Genomic DNA, 15303 nt, shown 5'->3' with positions numbered 1-15303 from the left:
TTAGGGGACTTATTGTTATTTTCGCAATGCTTTGGCACAGCCTAGTTTTCAGGCAATTACCACATTATCATCTCGGCCAAACCCAGTGTTCCAGAGAATGCTCTGATGTGCAAGTGGGTCCCGCCACCTCACGAGGCTGCCAAGGGGAAGGTGCGTCTAGATTCTATAAAAATGAAAATCCTCGCTGAAGGACCGAAGACTATAAATTTCATTCCAGAGGCACACACCAGATACAAACTAAAAAAAAGAAGTTATAATTAAGATGTCTGCGTCTCCTGAAATAGCGCCTAATAGATAATAACTCGCCGCAGACCGTCACGCGGCTACCCTGGGGACGGGATCACCCACAGCCCGCACGTGTCAAACTCTCGCTGCAGCTTTTCTCAGAATAGGAAGATCAACACACACGAGTGTGCGCAGAAGATTCAGGCCCATCTTCCACCAACACCACACGCTCGGGCGGGAGAGTTTGAATGAAAGGACGTGTTTGTAGATGTCTTGGACGACGTAGGGTCTTTGCACCAGCTCTGCCTCACGGTAACACCATCCAGATCTTTCCAACACGAGTGTTTCTTGCTTTAATGGAGGAGCGTGTCCACACGCGCCGCAGAGGCGGGCTCCTGTCTCCCGTGAGGGGCCTCTCCTGCGGGTGAGGGGACAATTTCTCTGCCCAATACCCCCTGGAAAAGCTTTTCGGAAACCCATCAGGAGGCTGCTGCCTGCTTCTCACAGGGGGTGATATCTGGCAGTGTCTGGAGACATTTCTGACGGTCATGACTCAGGGGTGCGGGGGCACGGGTGCCAGAGGAGAGGCCCGGCCACAACTGGGCTCCCCACGGAGCACTCGACACCCCACCCACAGGCATCCTCTGCTCCCAACGGCCAGCAGTGCCGGCGGTGCCAAGCCCGCGTCGGGTGGCTCCCTGTCCGATCGCCCGCCGCCCCTCCACTGCCCAGGCATGCCCAGGAGGGCGGCTCCGAAGGGGCAGGGAGGAAGGCGCCCGCCGGCACCTGCCGGCGCCTGCACCAGCGCCCAGACCCAGCCAGCAGGTCCACGTTAGTGCCTGGTTAGGTTTGTGCCATTTTTTTAGTTCTGTTTCGCTTGGTTCAACCATTTCAGGAACTATGTAAACACGTCTGGTTTGGACCCACTCATCAGGTCTGTTTGTGGACATGTTTTGGTTCGGTCACGACCGGACTACTTGGCTCTCCCAGGCGTCCACCCAAGAATATGAAGAGGCGGACGTAGCTCCCCCGTGTCTACGGCGGCGACTGGGAGGGCCTGGCCGGGGGGAGAGCCCGGGGCCCGCACAGGCGGTGGGCGGAGGCGGGGTCTGTGCGCGGGGTGCAGCTCCACGCAGCTGTTTAAAAAGCAAGACGAACGCTTGCCATTTGCACGCCAGGCACGGACGTGCAGGGCAGATGTTGAGTGAAATCAAGAGGGAGACAGACCCCGGGGAGTCCGCTCCTGCGCGGCGTCCCGAGAAACAAGGCGACGGAGCAGCTAAGACCGAACCCAAGCAAGCCCTAGAAATGGGACTGCGGCCGCAGACTTGAGGTTACGGGGTGGGGAGTGGGGAGCCAGGGGAGGGCCCCGAGGGGCTGCTGGAGGACCTCCGGCCTCGTGGCGGGTGTGGTGTGGTGACCCCATCTGACGAGGTGCGGCCTGAACCCCCCAGCACAGGCAGCGCTGTAACCAGTGTAACCTCAGCAACATTGCTGAAAACAACTGGGGTTTTGTTCCACTCGGGGCTCAGCCCAGGAGAACAGCCCTGGCTCCGACGACGGCTGCGGGGCTGTGTTCTGCCCACCGTCCACTGCCCACCGCCCAGGCCCAGCACCGCGGGCCCCTGGTTGCGGCACTGGAGGGAGTTTCTCCCTCTCCGTTTTGTCCCTCGGTCTCCACGCAAGCACGAACCCCTGAGCTTTAAAGCTCCTTTGACCCCCCACGGTTTATAATGACAAGACTCGAGGGAGAGAGCAACGCGTCACGCTGGATTGATGGAAATCTACGACGGTCTCATGTTTTGAGTCTTCCTGAAACTGTTTACTTGAATACACTGAAGAAAGAAGAAAGGGGAAAAAGTTCTTAAAAGTCTCCAGGGAGATTTAAAAAAACACGCCTGTTCACCCGGGTTGTGCAAGGGCCGGGTTGTGAAATCAGCAGCCTGAGAAATGCTCAAGGAGTGTGCGGGTGGATGTTCGTGTCCAGATTTCCTTAAGGCTGTAAACACACAGTATTCATTAAGAGGAAGAAAGAGGCGGCAGATTTCATCATAAGGCGGCGAGGACACTTCCCAGCCGAAGCACACACAGAAAGCGCACGGGGCACGGCGGTTCCGTGTGTCGGAACCCGGGCTCCCGCAGGCCGGGCCGGACCCGGAGCATCGCTCGGCCCTCAGACCTCCTGCACCTGCCCACAGAACGGCTGACAGGGGAAAATCTGCGCGGAGGGGTCTGACCTATCCCGACCATAAGGAGCAGCCTCCGGCGGGCGCGAGGCGGGCCCGGGAGGCCCAGGCAGCAGCATCGTCCCACACGCCCGGTAACGGGATCGGCCGCTGGCTCCAGCGTCACTTTTTTCAGTTTACCTGCGGCCCTGCCCGTGCCTGTGCTTGGTGGTATGTTAAAAAGTCGGGTGATTAAAATTCATTCACGTGGGTTTCTCTTCGGCAGCCTAGGGTTGAATGCGCTGCTGGCAGGAAACTTTAGCTGATGAATTCAACCAAAAGTCCTTCCATTGTCGGAGCTGCTTCCTGCCCTTCTCCTGTAAACATCTGCTTCTCCAGTTCAGAGGGACACACGCGTGTGCACACACACACGGAAAACACAGAGAAACACACACACATGCACACCCTCTTTTGTTAACACAATAAGCAATCAGCAACACTTCCTTGCCAGAGCTACAGGCTCTCCCTCACACACACACACTTGCTCCCAGCAGAGTTTATTTAATCTCTCTTTAATAGCTTCCTTGTTCTCCCTCTTCCTTTCCGCTTTTAAATTCTGGAAAATCTCAGGCTGACAAAAGAAGACATTTTTAAAGGCGAGCCTCGGCAGGGTCGGGCCCCCAGGCCAATAGCAGGCGCGGGCGTGGGGGCGGCTGGTGCCGGGAGGGCTAGCCTCCTGAAACGGCAGGCGCTTCCTGCAGAAAAGGCCGCGGGCCCCAGCAGCAGCCTGGTGGAGGAAGGAAGCGCTACTCAAGTTCGGCAGCCCCCGTGCCCGGAGCTGACCGGCCCCTGCCTGCCAGGAAAACACCGGGGGTCCGCAGCCCTTTGCATGGGCCTGGGCCCAGGAGCAGCCCCCCACGCACAAGACAGGCCCAGAGGTGGAAGGTGTGAGGACAGATGAAGCGCCCCCGTCCTCTGGCCCTGCCGGCCGCCACCACCTCTGTGCCGAAGGCCTTCTCTTTGGAAAATGGAGTCAAGAGCAGACTTCAGAAGGTTTATTCCTGCGCCTCAACACCGTGCTGTTTCTTTCTTGGACAAGTCTGGGCTAAAAATTTGTAAAACGTGGAGCTGTGCCGTCTGACCACCTCCGCCCTATTTCAGATCCTTTGAAATATCGAGTGCCTTGGAGACCCTCCGTGTCACCCTACAGGGAAAGATGTCTGCTGTCAGAGGCGCCCCCGGGTGTGCACACACGTCAAAGTGTACAAAGTGATGACCGTCAGCGAGACGTGGCGCGTCAGACCCCCCGGCTTCTGTGCGGGGCGCGGTGGAAGGCGCCCGCCTGAACCACCGGGCAGTTCTCTAAGTAGGCGGGGGAGCGTCTGGCTATTGCTCTGCACTGATGTGGGGTTGCAAGAGCTTGCGCTGGGTCGGTCAGGGACTCGGGCCTTCCCGAACGGAGCCCACTGCTCATGTGTCAGTCCTGCGTGTTGTAATGACTCACCTTTACACTGTCCTGTTTCTTGCTAGTAGTAACAAGAGCCGCACCTCACTGCACATTAACTGTGACGCCAAGCTCTTGACATGCATTCAATCCCCACAACCCCACACGGAAGGATGAACACACAAGTTTGAAGAACAGAGCTTTAGATCACGGGTTTGCTGGAAGTCAGCGAGTTAGTAGGTAGCAAAGCTGTGACGTGTAGCCAACACCTGGCCTCTCAAAGCACATGTACACTGTGTCTCCATACACCCATCCAGCACCATCCATCCATGCCTCCATCCACCCTCCATCCGCCCTCCAAGCCCAATGTGGATGATACAGTCAAACACATGAGATAAGGTGTCCAAAAAACATGTTTTTAAAATGTATGCATCTATTTAATCCATTTAAAACATAAGAAACACGTGAGCTCTTAAAATGTCAGATTGAAATAACACGTATACCCTGAACTGCAGAAACAATGAGTAGTATCAAGAAAAACAAATCAAAAAACTAGTGAAACTGGTAACAACAAGATATGCAATACGCCACCAACATACAAAAGATAACATTCAAGGTACTTCTCAAACAACCACGTTTTCCGTGAATTTTCCAAAGAATTTGCAAAAATAAATTCAGAGAACATTTGGGAATAGGAAGTTTCCAAAACAAAATATGCACGGGGAGGGCCGTTCGTCAGTTTTACCATTTTCTCTTTCAGTGGAAAGTTCACTGGACAAATTAAAGTATCACCCTAGACAGGATGTGAGAATGTTTTTGTAAATCCCAATTTACGGTATATTAATGTCATGTGAAGGTTTGCGCTCCAAAACAAGAACCCACATGAAACTAGGTTATTAAACCGTAAATAAACCTTTCTAACATACCTATAAGCCTCAAATTGGAATTAGTCAAAATATATTTTTAGATTCCTTTTTAGTTTAATTCCTGAGTATTTAGGGCAAAAGGCTGTATCCTTTATAAAAACTTCTGCTTTGAGCTAAAGCAATATGTCCTCATCTGGAGGTTTCACCTGAAATGCAGCAAGCTGGCTGGTGTTCTTCCACACAAGCTTGCACTGTGGCTCAGCTCAAGCTATTTCTATAATCCCTGAATCACACTATTGCTCGTAATTCTTCACACTCACATTCAAAACAAGTGTGAGGATTTCTCCTGGACCAGCCACTGTGCACGGCGCTAGGGACACAAAAGTACATAAAACACACAACACAGGGCCTCCCTGGTGGCACAAGGGGTTGAGCGCCGCACTGTGAAGCAATCCACAGCCTCTGCAGCATGAGTTCGATCCCCGGCCGGCCAGGGAAAAACTCACGTGGCGCAGCAGACCTCTCATGACTCGCCCGCTGCTCCCCTGAGCAGCGTATCTCAGTAGATCCTCCTGTTCTGCTCCCCACTCTGTCTCTGGTGAATCCTCTCACCCCCTGCATCTCTGGCCTGTACCCCAGCTTTTGTGTGCATAAATAAATAAACCCTTTAAAAAAATACAGCACAGTCCCAACATGAAAGTGACAGACTCTGGAGGAACCAACAGGGAGGCGTGGGCTAAAGCTGGGTATGTGCCCACAATGAGCCAAGCATGTGGGCTCATGGGAAGGTGATCCGTTCAAGGGAGCCCCCCCTTTGACAATGCACCTCATCCTTCCACTCACTAAACATATCCTGGATTTTGAAGGCTAAGAAGGCTTTCCAGGGTGAATGGTATATGCTACATCACACACAAAAGCATGATTTCCTTTCAGGGACCTGGGGGTAACAGGTACAAAATGCCAGGGATGCACTAAAGTGCAAGGGACTGGTTCCATCTGGGGCGTCAGACATGGTTCCCTCCTGAAGGTATCACAAACTCCCCTGAAAGCGGTCATTCTGGCGGCATCCACGGTACAGCACGCGCTCAGGGCCTTTAATACAAAGCCAGTGAGTTTTCCTTACTGTGCCGTAAAAACTAGATGAAGCGCAACGCAGCTGACTTCCTTGGTGAGGAATGGTCCTGGGTTCCCACATGCACCCAGGAGAAAGCTCAGGACATGCTCCCTGCAGCCTCGCCTCAGGAATTCTGCTCCCCACATCGTCAGGCCCGTGGAGCTGCGTGGGGTCGGAGGCCGCGTCCATGCCGGACTCGCACCAGCCTGTCGCCAGGAGCGGGGCACCTCCTCCCTCAGACCAGCAGCTCCCCCAGACCTCCCTGTCTTGGGGGTTCATTCCAAGGGAAACAAGGACAGTTGCTTTGATCTTCACCTACAGCAGGATCAAAACAGAGAGGAATTCTGCAAAGACAACCTTGCGTGTGACCTGCTAATGGGACGCCCTCGGGGTGCTGCTGGAACCTGGGGTTCCCGGGCTGCGGCAGCTTCAGTTGAGGCAGGGATGGGAACCCCTCGCTCCCGGCGTCCTGGCCCCGGAGCGGCCGAGCCCTGGTGTGCAGCCGGGTCCAGACAGCAGCAGCGCCCCCAGGAAGCAGTGTGATGGCGCCCAAGGAAGGAGAGCGGGGGCCAGAGAAGAGCTGGGGGGGTCCGTGAGAGGAAGGACCCCAAGAGAGGTGCTCAGTGGCCGGGACAGGGGCGCAGTGATCTCACTCTCGCACCCCGACACTCCCGCCCCAACCCGCACACTCCCAGTCTGGCTCCGAGACAGAAGAGGCTGCGTCTCCCGGGGGCGATCTTAGCTTCTCACTGGGTCGGCAGACGGGGTCTGTCTCCAGGGAGTCCGTCCGGGATGACCGCGTCTGTCCACCCCAGCGGAGCCCCGGCCCGGGCGCAGGCGGCGGCGGCGGGACGGCTGCTCTCCCTCGAAATTGCACGCTCTGGCCCCGCGGCCTTCTCCGAACGTGATCAACCACCTGTGCTCGGCCTGCGAGCAGCTCCTCGCCCAGACCGTCCTCCCCGGCACGGGCACCCTCTCCTCCCGCGCCCCCTCCTGTCTCCGCGCCCGGCCCCCCTTCTCTGACCGCTGAGAACCGGCGACCCTGGGCGGTCAGCCCAACGGCTCCCTCATCTCCACCGCCGTTGTTTCTGCTCGTGGCCTTCGACACCCAGACGCGTCCTCCAGGCCCGCCCTCGCCCACAGATCCCAGCGAAGGGGGCCGCCCGCCCACCTGACACCCTCTGATGAGCAACAGGCACGGCAAACTTACCTCTCCCCAGTGGATACCCTAGTCCCGCCTCCCCCCGCTTCCTGCGTGGCTCAACCCGCGGTTCCAATAAACCCCCAGCTCAACCAACGTCAGCTCCGCCTGCCCAGGCCACACACCTGGAGCCCTCCCTGGCTCAGCCCTTCCCCGAATCCCACCCCTGCTCGGCCTGGGGACGGGCCCCCAGCATGGCCTACAGTACCTAGAAGTACAACCCCTTCCAATGCTGGTCACAGCTTCCTGAACGCAACCTGCCGCCCCGCTGCCTCGCCCCCAGGGGACCGGGCAGGGGCAGTGGAGCCAGAGATGCCCCGGGCCGGGGTCTTTGGGTGCCCTGCTTTCTGTGCTGGGCCCTCCTCCCGACACCTCCGGGCCGTCGTGTGTGAAATCGGCCCCCTGGGTGGCAACAGAGCTATCCCTGCCTGCACTGTCCCCATGCCCGCACGCTGCTGCCTGGCAGAGGGGCTACCACCTGGGTGGGCAGCTTGGCAGACTCATTTTCCACCTCGAAGGCCGCCTGGCTCGGGGCCAGCGCCCAGGGAGTGTTTGCCGCGTGAGTGGCGGAGCTGATGTCGCAGCAGCAGCTCGCAGGGCGAGGGGGTGGCCGCCTCTTGCTGCTCTGGTACAGGGTCGCGGGTGGGCACCCCCAGTGGCAAAGTGCTCGGGCTGCCTGCACGCAGACTCAGGGCGAGGGAGGCCTGGGAACCACCACATCTGACCCAGCTCTGACCTGAGTGGGTCTCGCTTGGCGACAGTGACGTCATGAGCCCCCCAAGAGCACCTCTCTGCAGACCGGGCCAGGGCTGCCCCCGAGAGCCTGGCTTACGCCGAGTGTGGCTGCAAGACCTGACAGAGATAACTGGGCTCCCCTCCCCCCAACCGTGGTCCTGGCCGACTGCGGCGAGGTCAGTGGGGTGCAGGGAGGTTGGGGACCGTGAAGCAAGTGCCCAAGGGGAGCAGCTTAGATCCCTGTCAATGAGCTCACGTGCACACGTCACCCCCACACACAGGGGATCGTTACTCCCCTCCCACACCCCCTTTTCTCTTCTGCCCCTGATTCACCCGGGAAGCAGAGGCCGGAGCTGACCAAATAAAACTGTCTCCCCAAACTCCTCCCTGTCCCCACAGCAGACAGAAGGGGGGAGGGGACGAGGAGCTGCCCCCGCCCCCCGGACTGTCACGGAGGCCCTGGTGAGCAGTCGCGGGCTGACGGCCTGTGGTGCCTCCTTCCTCCAAGACCCGGGCAGCAGGCGGGCTTGCGCGGACGGTGCTGTGGGAAACGCATCGTGATCCGACTCGCTGCACAGCTCGGCTTTCGGGATGCAAATTGCCAGCGAGCTGGAGTGTGGCCGCACGACTGTTCCTCTGAATGAGGTTTCTAGCCAAGCACAGACGTCAGGGGTGCCTGGGCCGCGTGGCGGGAGCAGCCGGCACGGGCGACCCCCTGGTTTGGGGGGACTGGAGGTCCAGGCACAGCTGGAAATGACAGAAGGCTCCAGTGGGAAGACAGACGAACACGGGCAGAGGACGTGCCTGACAGCAGCCAGGGGCGTGAGACTCGCCCGGCGCGTGGCCTGCGGGGAGCCGCTGCGTTCTGGAGACGCTGACCCACGAAATTGCGTGACTCGTGTTTGTGGGTAACAGCACTTCCCTCTCTGTGGCTCTCTCTATTTCACACACACACACACACACACACACACACACACACACACACACACACACAGTCAGCCAAAGTGTGCTAGGCACTGACAAACGCTTCGCATCCCGCCGAGCTCTCTGTGGAAATACTGGGATAGTTCCCGGCCTCCTGCAGAAGCCACAGGTGCCCCCACACCACAGGTGCCCCCACAGGGATGAGAGGGTGCCCCGGCACGCCGCCCTCCGCAGGCCTTGCTCTCGGTCTTCACCTTCACGCTCCCCTTGCGCAGGCGCAGCAAGCCCCGAGGCGGCCCCGCACGACCCCGCCCAGGGGTGCCGTGGAGATGGCACTGGCCCGGGCTCCCCGGGGCGAGGAGGCCACCGCCGGGACGGAAGCCCCAGCAGCCCGGCTTGGGCGTTTCTTGGCCCACCGTCCCTCGCCGCCCACCGTCTCCATTCTCCAGGCGAGGACGTCCCTGGCCTGCCCCTGGCTGCCCGGGGAGGCGGCCTGGACGCGCACAGCGCCGGTGTCCTGTCTCTCTAGAGCCTCGGGACCACGCCTCACGCCCGGGCGCGCTCACGCCCCGGCCCGCCTGCGGGGCTCGCCACGTGGGAAGGGGACTTGGGAAGAGGCTCATTCGGAAGGATGAGCAGAAACCCTCATCGGAACCACAACTTCCCTTTGTTTCTGAGAAAATGCCAAAGAAAATAGACTTTGATTTGCTAGATCTTCTCTGATTGACCCTACTCGGGGAAAATCGAAGCTAAAATAACTCCGGGAAGCCACAGATCCAACCTGACAAGTGCCAAGGAACTCAGGCGCTGCACTGACCTCGGAACCCGCACGCCCCGGCCTCAGCTCGGCAGACAAGCAACAAAGCCCACGGGGTGAGTCCCCCACGTGCCCCCTCGGGCGGGGTGCACGAAGGCAGGAGGGACATCGCCGGCATGGGGACAGCGGCGGGGGTCACTTCTGCCCTCCTCAGCACTGCGGGGGAGAGCTCGTAGGCAGCGGCCACAGAACGTGGCCTCTGAACTCCTAAATTCTCCAGCCTTGTTTAATTACTTTTCTCTTCGTTGAAAGAGCAAACCTGGTGTGCACCCCCAATTTCTTCCAGAAAGGTAAAGGCCCGCGAGGGACTGAAATGATTTACACTGTGGGCGACGGAGCGGGAAGCTCCCCGTGCCCTCAGCCCTCGGGGTCTGCGCGTGGTCTGCGCGCTCGGAGCAGCAGACGTCAAAGCACGGAGGCGTCCCCAGGCTCGGGCCCAGGGCCCAGGCCCTCCGTGTGCGGCCCCCGGGGAGGAGGAGGCGCCCAGGAGTGAGCACCAGCACCAGTGCACGGAGAGTGGGGTCTCCACGTTGCTGTGGGGATTGGTGGAGGAATTCTGAGAGGCCTATTCAGATGATTTAAAGCCCGCAGGAAAACGTACTGGAAGCTCAAGAGCAGCAAAGGAACAAACAGAAATAAAACCAGCTCCCTGAGACTTTCTCTCACGACGCGCTTCTGTAAGTCAGTGCAAACAGGAACAGCACTTTCTAGAAAGGGTGTAAAGTCGGTCACACACACAAACCTCAGGAGCGCCACAAAACATCCTTTGTTGCCGGACGTGAGAAAAACACACTCGCTTCTAAAAAAAGCCCCAGGAAGGAAGTGGAGGAGCGGGCGAGTGGGAGTGAGAAAGGAATGCTGCAGCCCTCCGGGGCCGGCCGCGGGGCGTCCCCCAGGAGCGGAGCCCAGCCTGCGGCTCGTCCCTCCCCGGGGGCGCACGGCCGGCCAGAGGGGTTGACCATCCTGGCGAGCCTGTGGATAGTCTGGCATTAAAGCACCCCAAGTTAAGAAGTTCTTAAGGAAAAAGAGTCAAAGGCAATCAAGCACCTGCATTTGATGCTCATGTCACACCATCAGGCAGCTCGGCCGGCGAGAGCAGGCGGAGTGTCCAGAGCAGCAGCCGGTAAGCACAGCATCGCGCCGGAGGGCGCCGGCCACCCAGCTGCCTCCCTGCGGCCTCCCACCCTGCTGTCTGCTCAGGACCATCCCTGCCCACGGGCGCCGGGGGGCCATGCGCAGGGGCTCCCCACAAAGCCCGTGTCAAACCTGAGGCCGAGACCCTTCTCCCCATTTTCCAGAAGCCCGGCTGGCGCGTGGGTGCCTCGCCCCCACCCTAGAGCTAGAGAGCCGGGGTACCCCTCATCCCCTCTCCTCGGCGGCCTCCGGGATGGGGTGGGCCTCTGCATGCTCACTCTTCCTGCCGGTCTCACGCCCCGCGGGGTGTTCCGAGCCCCAGACACCACGCCCCGAGGGGCTCGGGAACCTTAACTTCGCCGCTGGAGACGCGGCAGCGCACCGCCCGGCCCACTCTGCCGCCGCAGGGGCCAGCACGCCAGGGCTGGGCAGACTCACGGAGGCTCGGACATGACCGGCCAGCGGCCCAGACACAGCCTGGCCTGCGAGGGCCCTGACGCCTCTCTGGGAACGTGCTTGGGGCACGCAGGCCCTTTCTGGGAACGCCACGAGGCAGCTTGCGGTACGTGGGAGCAAAGCACCGCAGGCTGGCGACAGGAAGCTCCCAGGAATGGGCCGCGGAGCCCCGTCCTCCGGGTCACGCGCCTGTGTGCCTGTGTGCCCACCCCCCCAGAGGCCCGGAAGCCCTGCAGTGCCCCCGGCTTCTCCCAGCCCCCAAGCCTATGTTTGCTCTTCCTGGGCCTGAATTCCTCTGACCCTTCCGGCCTCAGCCTGAACGTCAGCTGCTCACCAGGCCTGGCCTGCGCCTTCCCTGCTCCCAACCAGCCCCTTTCTGAGGTGTGGCCGCCGGGGCTGCAGCGTCCTGAGCACTTGCACGAGCACCAGCAGGTGTTCAGTGCTGCTCTGCCGGGCCCCAGGGCACCCGCGGGGTAGGTGGGTGTCAGCAAGACCCGCCAGGAGGAGGGGCCCACGGGCACGCCTCACGCAAGCCCACTCGGCATGGCAGCTATGGGTGGGCGGCCACCCCTCGCCCGGGCAGACGCGGGGCGGGCGGGGACTGGCCTCCGGAGCTGGGTGTGCACGCAGGGCGACACCCCGGGGAGGCAGGAACGCCCAGGCCCAGGGCTGTGGCAGCCCCGGGAGTGGACAGTGAGTGCGGGACGGAGGACCGGGGGGCGCACGCCCTTCTCAGCAGGCGGCAGGACACGGGAGGCCTCTGGCGGCAAGTGCTGCACCCACCAACTTGGGAGGCTTGTTCTGGGACAACGTGTCCGGCTTCCCAGGGCGGCGGTGGGAGCGACGTCTATGCCACTGAGCGAGACACCACGGCGGCGGCACCTTTCCAAAGCCACGGCTCTGCTGTACAGCCCGGGCCGCCCCGCCGGGGCCTCCCGTCCTCCTTTCTCTCTCAGCCTGAGCTTCGGGGAGGAGCAGCGACTGCTTCGGTTCTGGGTTTTCAGCAGGGAGCACGACGCGGGCAAACCGCGAACACCCCGATGGCGGGTGGACGCCGAGGGAAGGCACGAGCTGGACCCTGACCCACGCCTGACGCGTCTCCCCTGCAGGGGCTGCCCGTGAGCGCGGCTGAGAGCACTCAGCCCGGCCCGGCCTTCCTGCTGGAGAAAATCTGGAAGAGACCTGGAGCTGTGGAGACAACATGAGCTGGAACGGCAGCTTCCTCCTCGGCAAGCGCGTCTCCCAAGGACTGAGAGGCTCAGGCTGAGACCCCGGGCCACCAGCCTGCGCCGTTTCTCCGCTCGCGACCGCCGTGTCCTCTCCCCGCTGTGACGGGGCCGGCAGGGAGGCGCCAGCACAGGGAACGCCAGTCTCTTCTCTCCTGTCGTCCAGCCTCCGAGGAACGTGCGTGCAGGTGCATCTGTCTGCTCGGATTCCACAACCTCTTGAAGAACTTAATGCCCTTGATTTTCCCAGCAGCCTCTCTGCGCCTTGCGCTGCAGGCCACCCGGCCTCAGGGAAGCCCGGGGGCTGTGCTGGCCACGGCGGCGCTCAAGTCCACCAGCACAAAGGGGAATCCTTGAGCAGGGCCCACCTGAGCCGCCCCTGTGCGCTGACCCCACACGGGCCACTGCTAACTCATGCCGGGCGGCTGTGGGGCCGAGAGCGGGGTCGGGCGTGGCCGGCCCCGTGACCACAGACTCCCAGCAGCAGGAAGCAGACACGGGACCTCGACCCCACGGTGTGTTCGCTAGTGTCTTAAAAAGGCCTGGAAATGAAAGAGGATGCAAGACGCAGCTCCTACGTGCTCAAGACCCACAGTCTGTGTCCCCCGCGGGGGCCCGGGGGCCCCGAGGGGCCGCTCACAGGCCCCGCCACGCGTTCCCTCGCTGCCCCCCACGGGCAGGATGGGGAGCCCAGCACCACCGTCCAGGCCGGGCCCCAGCCACGCTCAGCAGGTCCCGGTCACCTGAGCAGAGGCCTGGCGGCCTCGGGCCTGAAAGAGACGATGACCCCGCAGGCTGCTGGGCCGCCGGGGCCGGGAGCGGCCGGCACGCACACGCTCAGACGTGGGCTCCCCTCTCCTGATGTCGCCGCGACACTTGCTCCTGCGCAGGCCCTCACGGCGGGAGCGGCCGGGGCGCCGGCAGGGGAAGGGCGGGCGCAGAGGCCAAGGGGTGCTTCCCTCCGGCCCAGGGCTTCTTTCTCGAGCTACTCGGGACTCTGGTCAGGAGCTTTTCCCGACGACTCGCCATGTCCACGTCCCGGCGGAGCTGTCTCGACTCTGGACGCCCCGACTCTGCGCTGGTTGGCCCAGCGGCTCCCGCATGACTTTTCAATTTGCTAGAGGAGGCCGGCCCCTCACGATGTCCCACCCACTCACCCCGGGTTCCTCGGAGGCTGCTTCCTCATCTCCTTCCGAGAAGCCCGAGTTGACAGGCTACAGGGAGCCGATGGACATTTACTTTCTGGACGGTGTTTTCCTTTGCAGCGGAGCCGGCCCTCGTCAGAAGGGAAGTGGGCGGAGGACTCTCGGGCACGTGCTCCCACGTTTCCAGCGCGGAGCCCTTCTAAAGTGAAGGCTGCAGGGCCTCCCTGGGGGCGCACGGGGTTAAGCACCGTACTAGGAAGCAATCCGCAGCCTGTGCGGCACGAGTTCCATGCCCGGCCGGCCAGGGAGAGACCCACATGGTGAGCAGACCTCGCCTGTCTCGCCCGCTGCTCCCCTCAGCAGTGTACTTCGTCAGCCTGCCTGTTCTGTTCCCTGCTGTCTCTGGTGGATCCTCTCACCCTCCCGCGCCTCTGGCCTGTACCCCAGCTCTTGGATGCATCAATAAATAGATCTTTAACAAAGTAAATAAAGTGAAGGCTGCAGAGGGTGGAGAGAAAGACTCGCCCCATCTGGAAGCTCTTACCCTCAGAGGTGTCTTCAGCGTCAGTTGTTGATCTGGAATTTTCATGCGTGAACCCGTGACCAAGACAGCTGTTTGCAAACCCACTTTACACAACACCCGGGTCTCCGGCCAGCTCAGGCGGGCTGGGGAGGACCGTGGCCTGCACTTGAGGGCCGCCTGCCCACCTGCTCAGCACGTCGGCCTCCAAGCAGCCCCTTGCAGAAGACCCCGGCGCCTCTGGGGGCGGCGCCAGTGCCTCTTTTCCTGAACCATCTCAGCACGAGCGGCAGGACCAAAGTCCATCAGAAGCGTCTTTCACCTTCTAATGGTTCACGACAAAGTTGCCTGGAGAAGAGCTTTAGGACGGGGGTTCAGGATACCGACTGCTTCTCCCGTGCAAAAACATTCTAGGAATTTCCACCCTGATGTGCGTGTCTGATTGGGCTGGGCGCGCCCGACTCAGAATGTCAACATAAATTATATAAATAAACAAGGTGTTTACTTCTTCACGCACCCGGGCCTGGGGCTTCGTGAGTCACTAACCACTTGCTTAACCAGCGGCGATCTGTTCGGCTTTTCTTTTCCTACAGGTGAGTAACAGTGTTCTCCAAACACCCCAGTTCAGCGACGTTCTAGAAGGGCTTCCTAAGGCCGCGGGAAGCAACTGATCCGTGACAGGGACCAACAGCGTCTGCTAAGGTTTCAAAGCCAGCGGGGTCTTGGAGAAGGCGGGACAGAGCAGACTGAGCTAAACACACCATGAAACAAAGGTTAGAGCCATTGTAATTCCAACAAGTTAGCAGCAATTTCAGTCACTGCTATTTCATCACAAGAATATGTTCGGCATTTCTAAAATGTTTCTCAATCAAAAAATGTTTGTGTATCTTGCAGAAAATCAAGCCATTAATGAATCACACACACAGGTCCTTAAAAGGAAGTCCATCGAGAAGGGTGAGGCCTGGAGGCCGGCGCCCCATCTGCCCTGCCGTGCACCCCAAGGCAGGGCCAAGACAGCCCTGAAAGGGGGGACAGCAAGGGACCCAGGTGCAGGGGGACCCCCGAGTCGTTGTCTGGGCTCTGCAACTGGAGGCTGAGGGCCCCGGGACCCCAGGAGCAGTGAGGGTGGGGTCCTAGAAAGAGACTAGACTTGGCGTCAAGAGACCCGGCTGTGTGGGGCCCTGCGTGGGGCGGTGAGGATGCCCACCCGGGCCGGCGTCCTCCGGAAGGCCTGGGACGTCAGGGGCGGACACACCGCCCTCGGGCCTGGTGCGCAGGCGGGCGATGATCACAGGATCCCTCTGAAGCAGGTGGTGGCCGCCAGCTGGGGC

At 60.6% G+C, this 15303-nt stretch overlaps 1 long non-coding RNA gene across 1 annotated transcript; it reads left to right on the top strand.

The window, feature by feature from the left end:
* The first annotated feature begins 10415 nt into the window (after window positions 1-10415).
* On the top strand, window positions 10416-15064 carry LOC119230346 (uncharacterized). Its single transcript, XR_005121741.1, has 3 exons — window positions 10416-10614; window positions 14566-14745; window positions 14867-15064. It is a non-coding gene; the product is annotated as an uncharacterized LOC119230346 (long non-coding RNA).
* The last annotated feature ends 239 nt before the right edge of the window (window positions 15065-15303 follow it).

The sequence above is a fragment of the Talpa occidentalis genome, unplaced genomic scaffold (genome assembly GCF_014898055.3).
Source record: "Talpa occidentalis isolate TD23 unplaced genomic scaffold, MPIMG_talOcc4v2.1 talOcc4.683, whole genome shotgun sequence".
Lineage (NCBI taxonomy): Eukaryota > Metazoa > Chordata > Mammalia > Eulipotyphla > Talpidae > Talpa > Talpa occidentalis.
The sequence above is the reverse complement of the archived record's forward strand: the minus strand, read 5'-3'. Positions and strand labels throughout refer to the sequence as shown.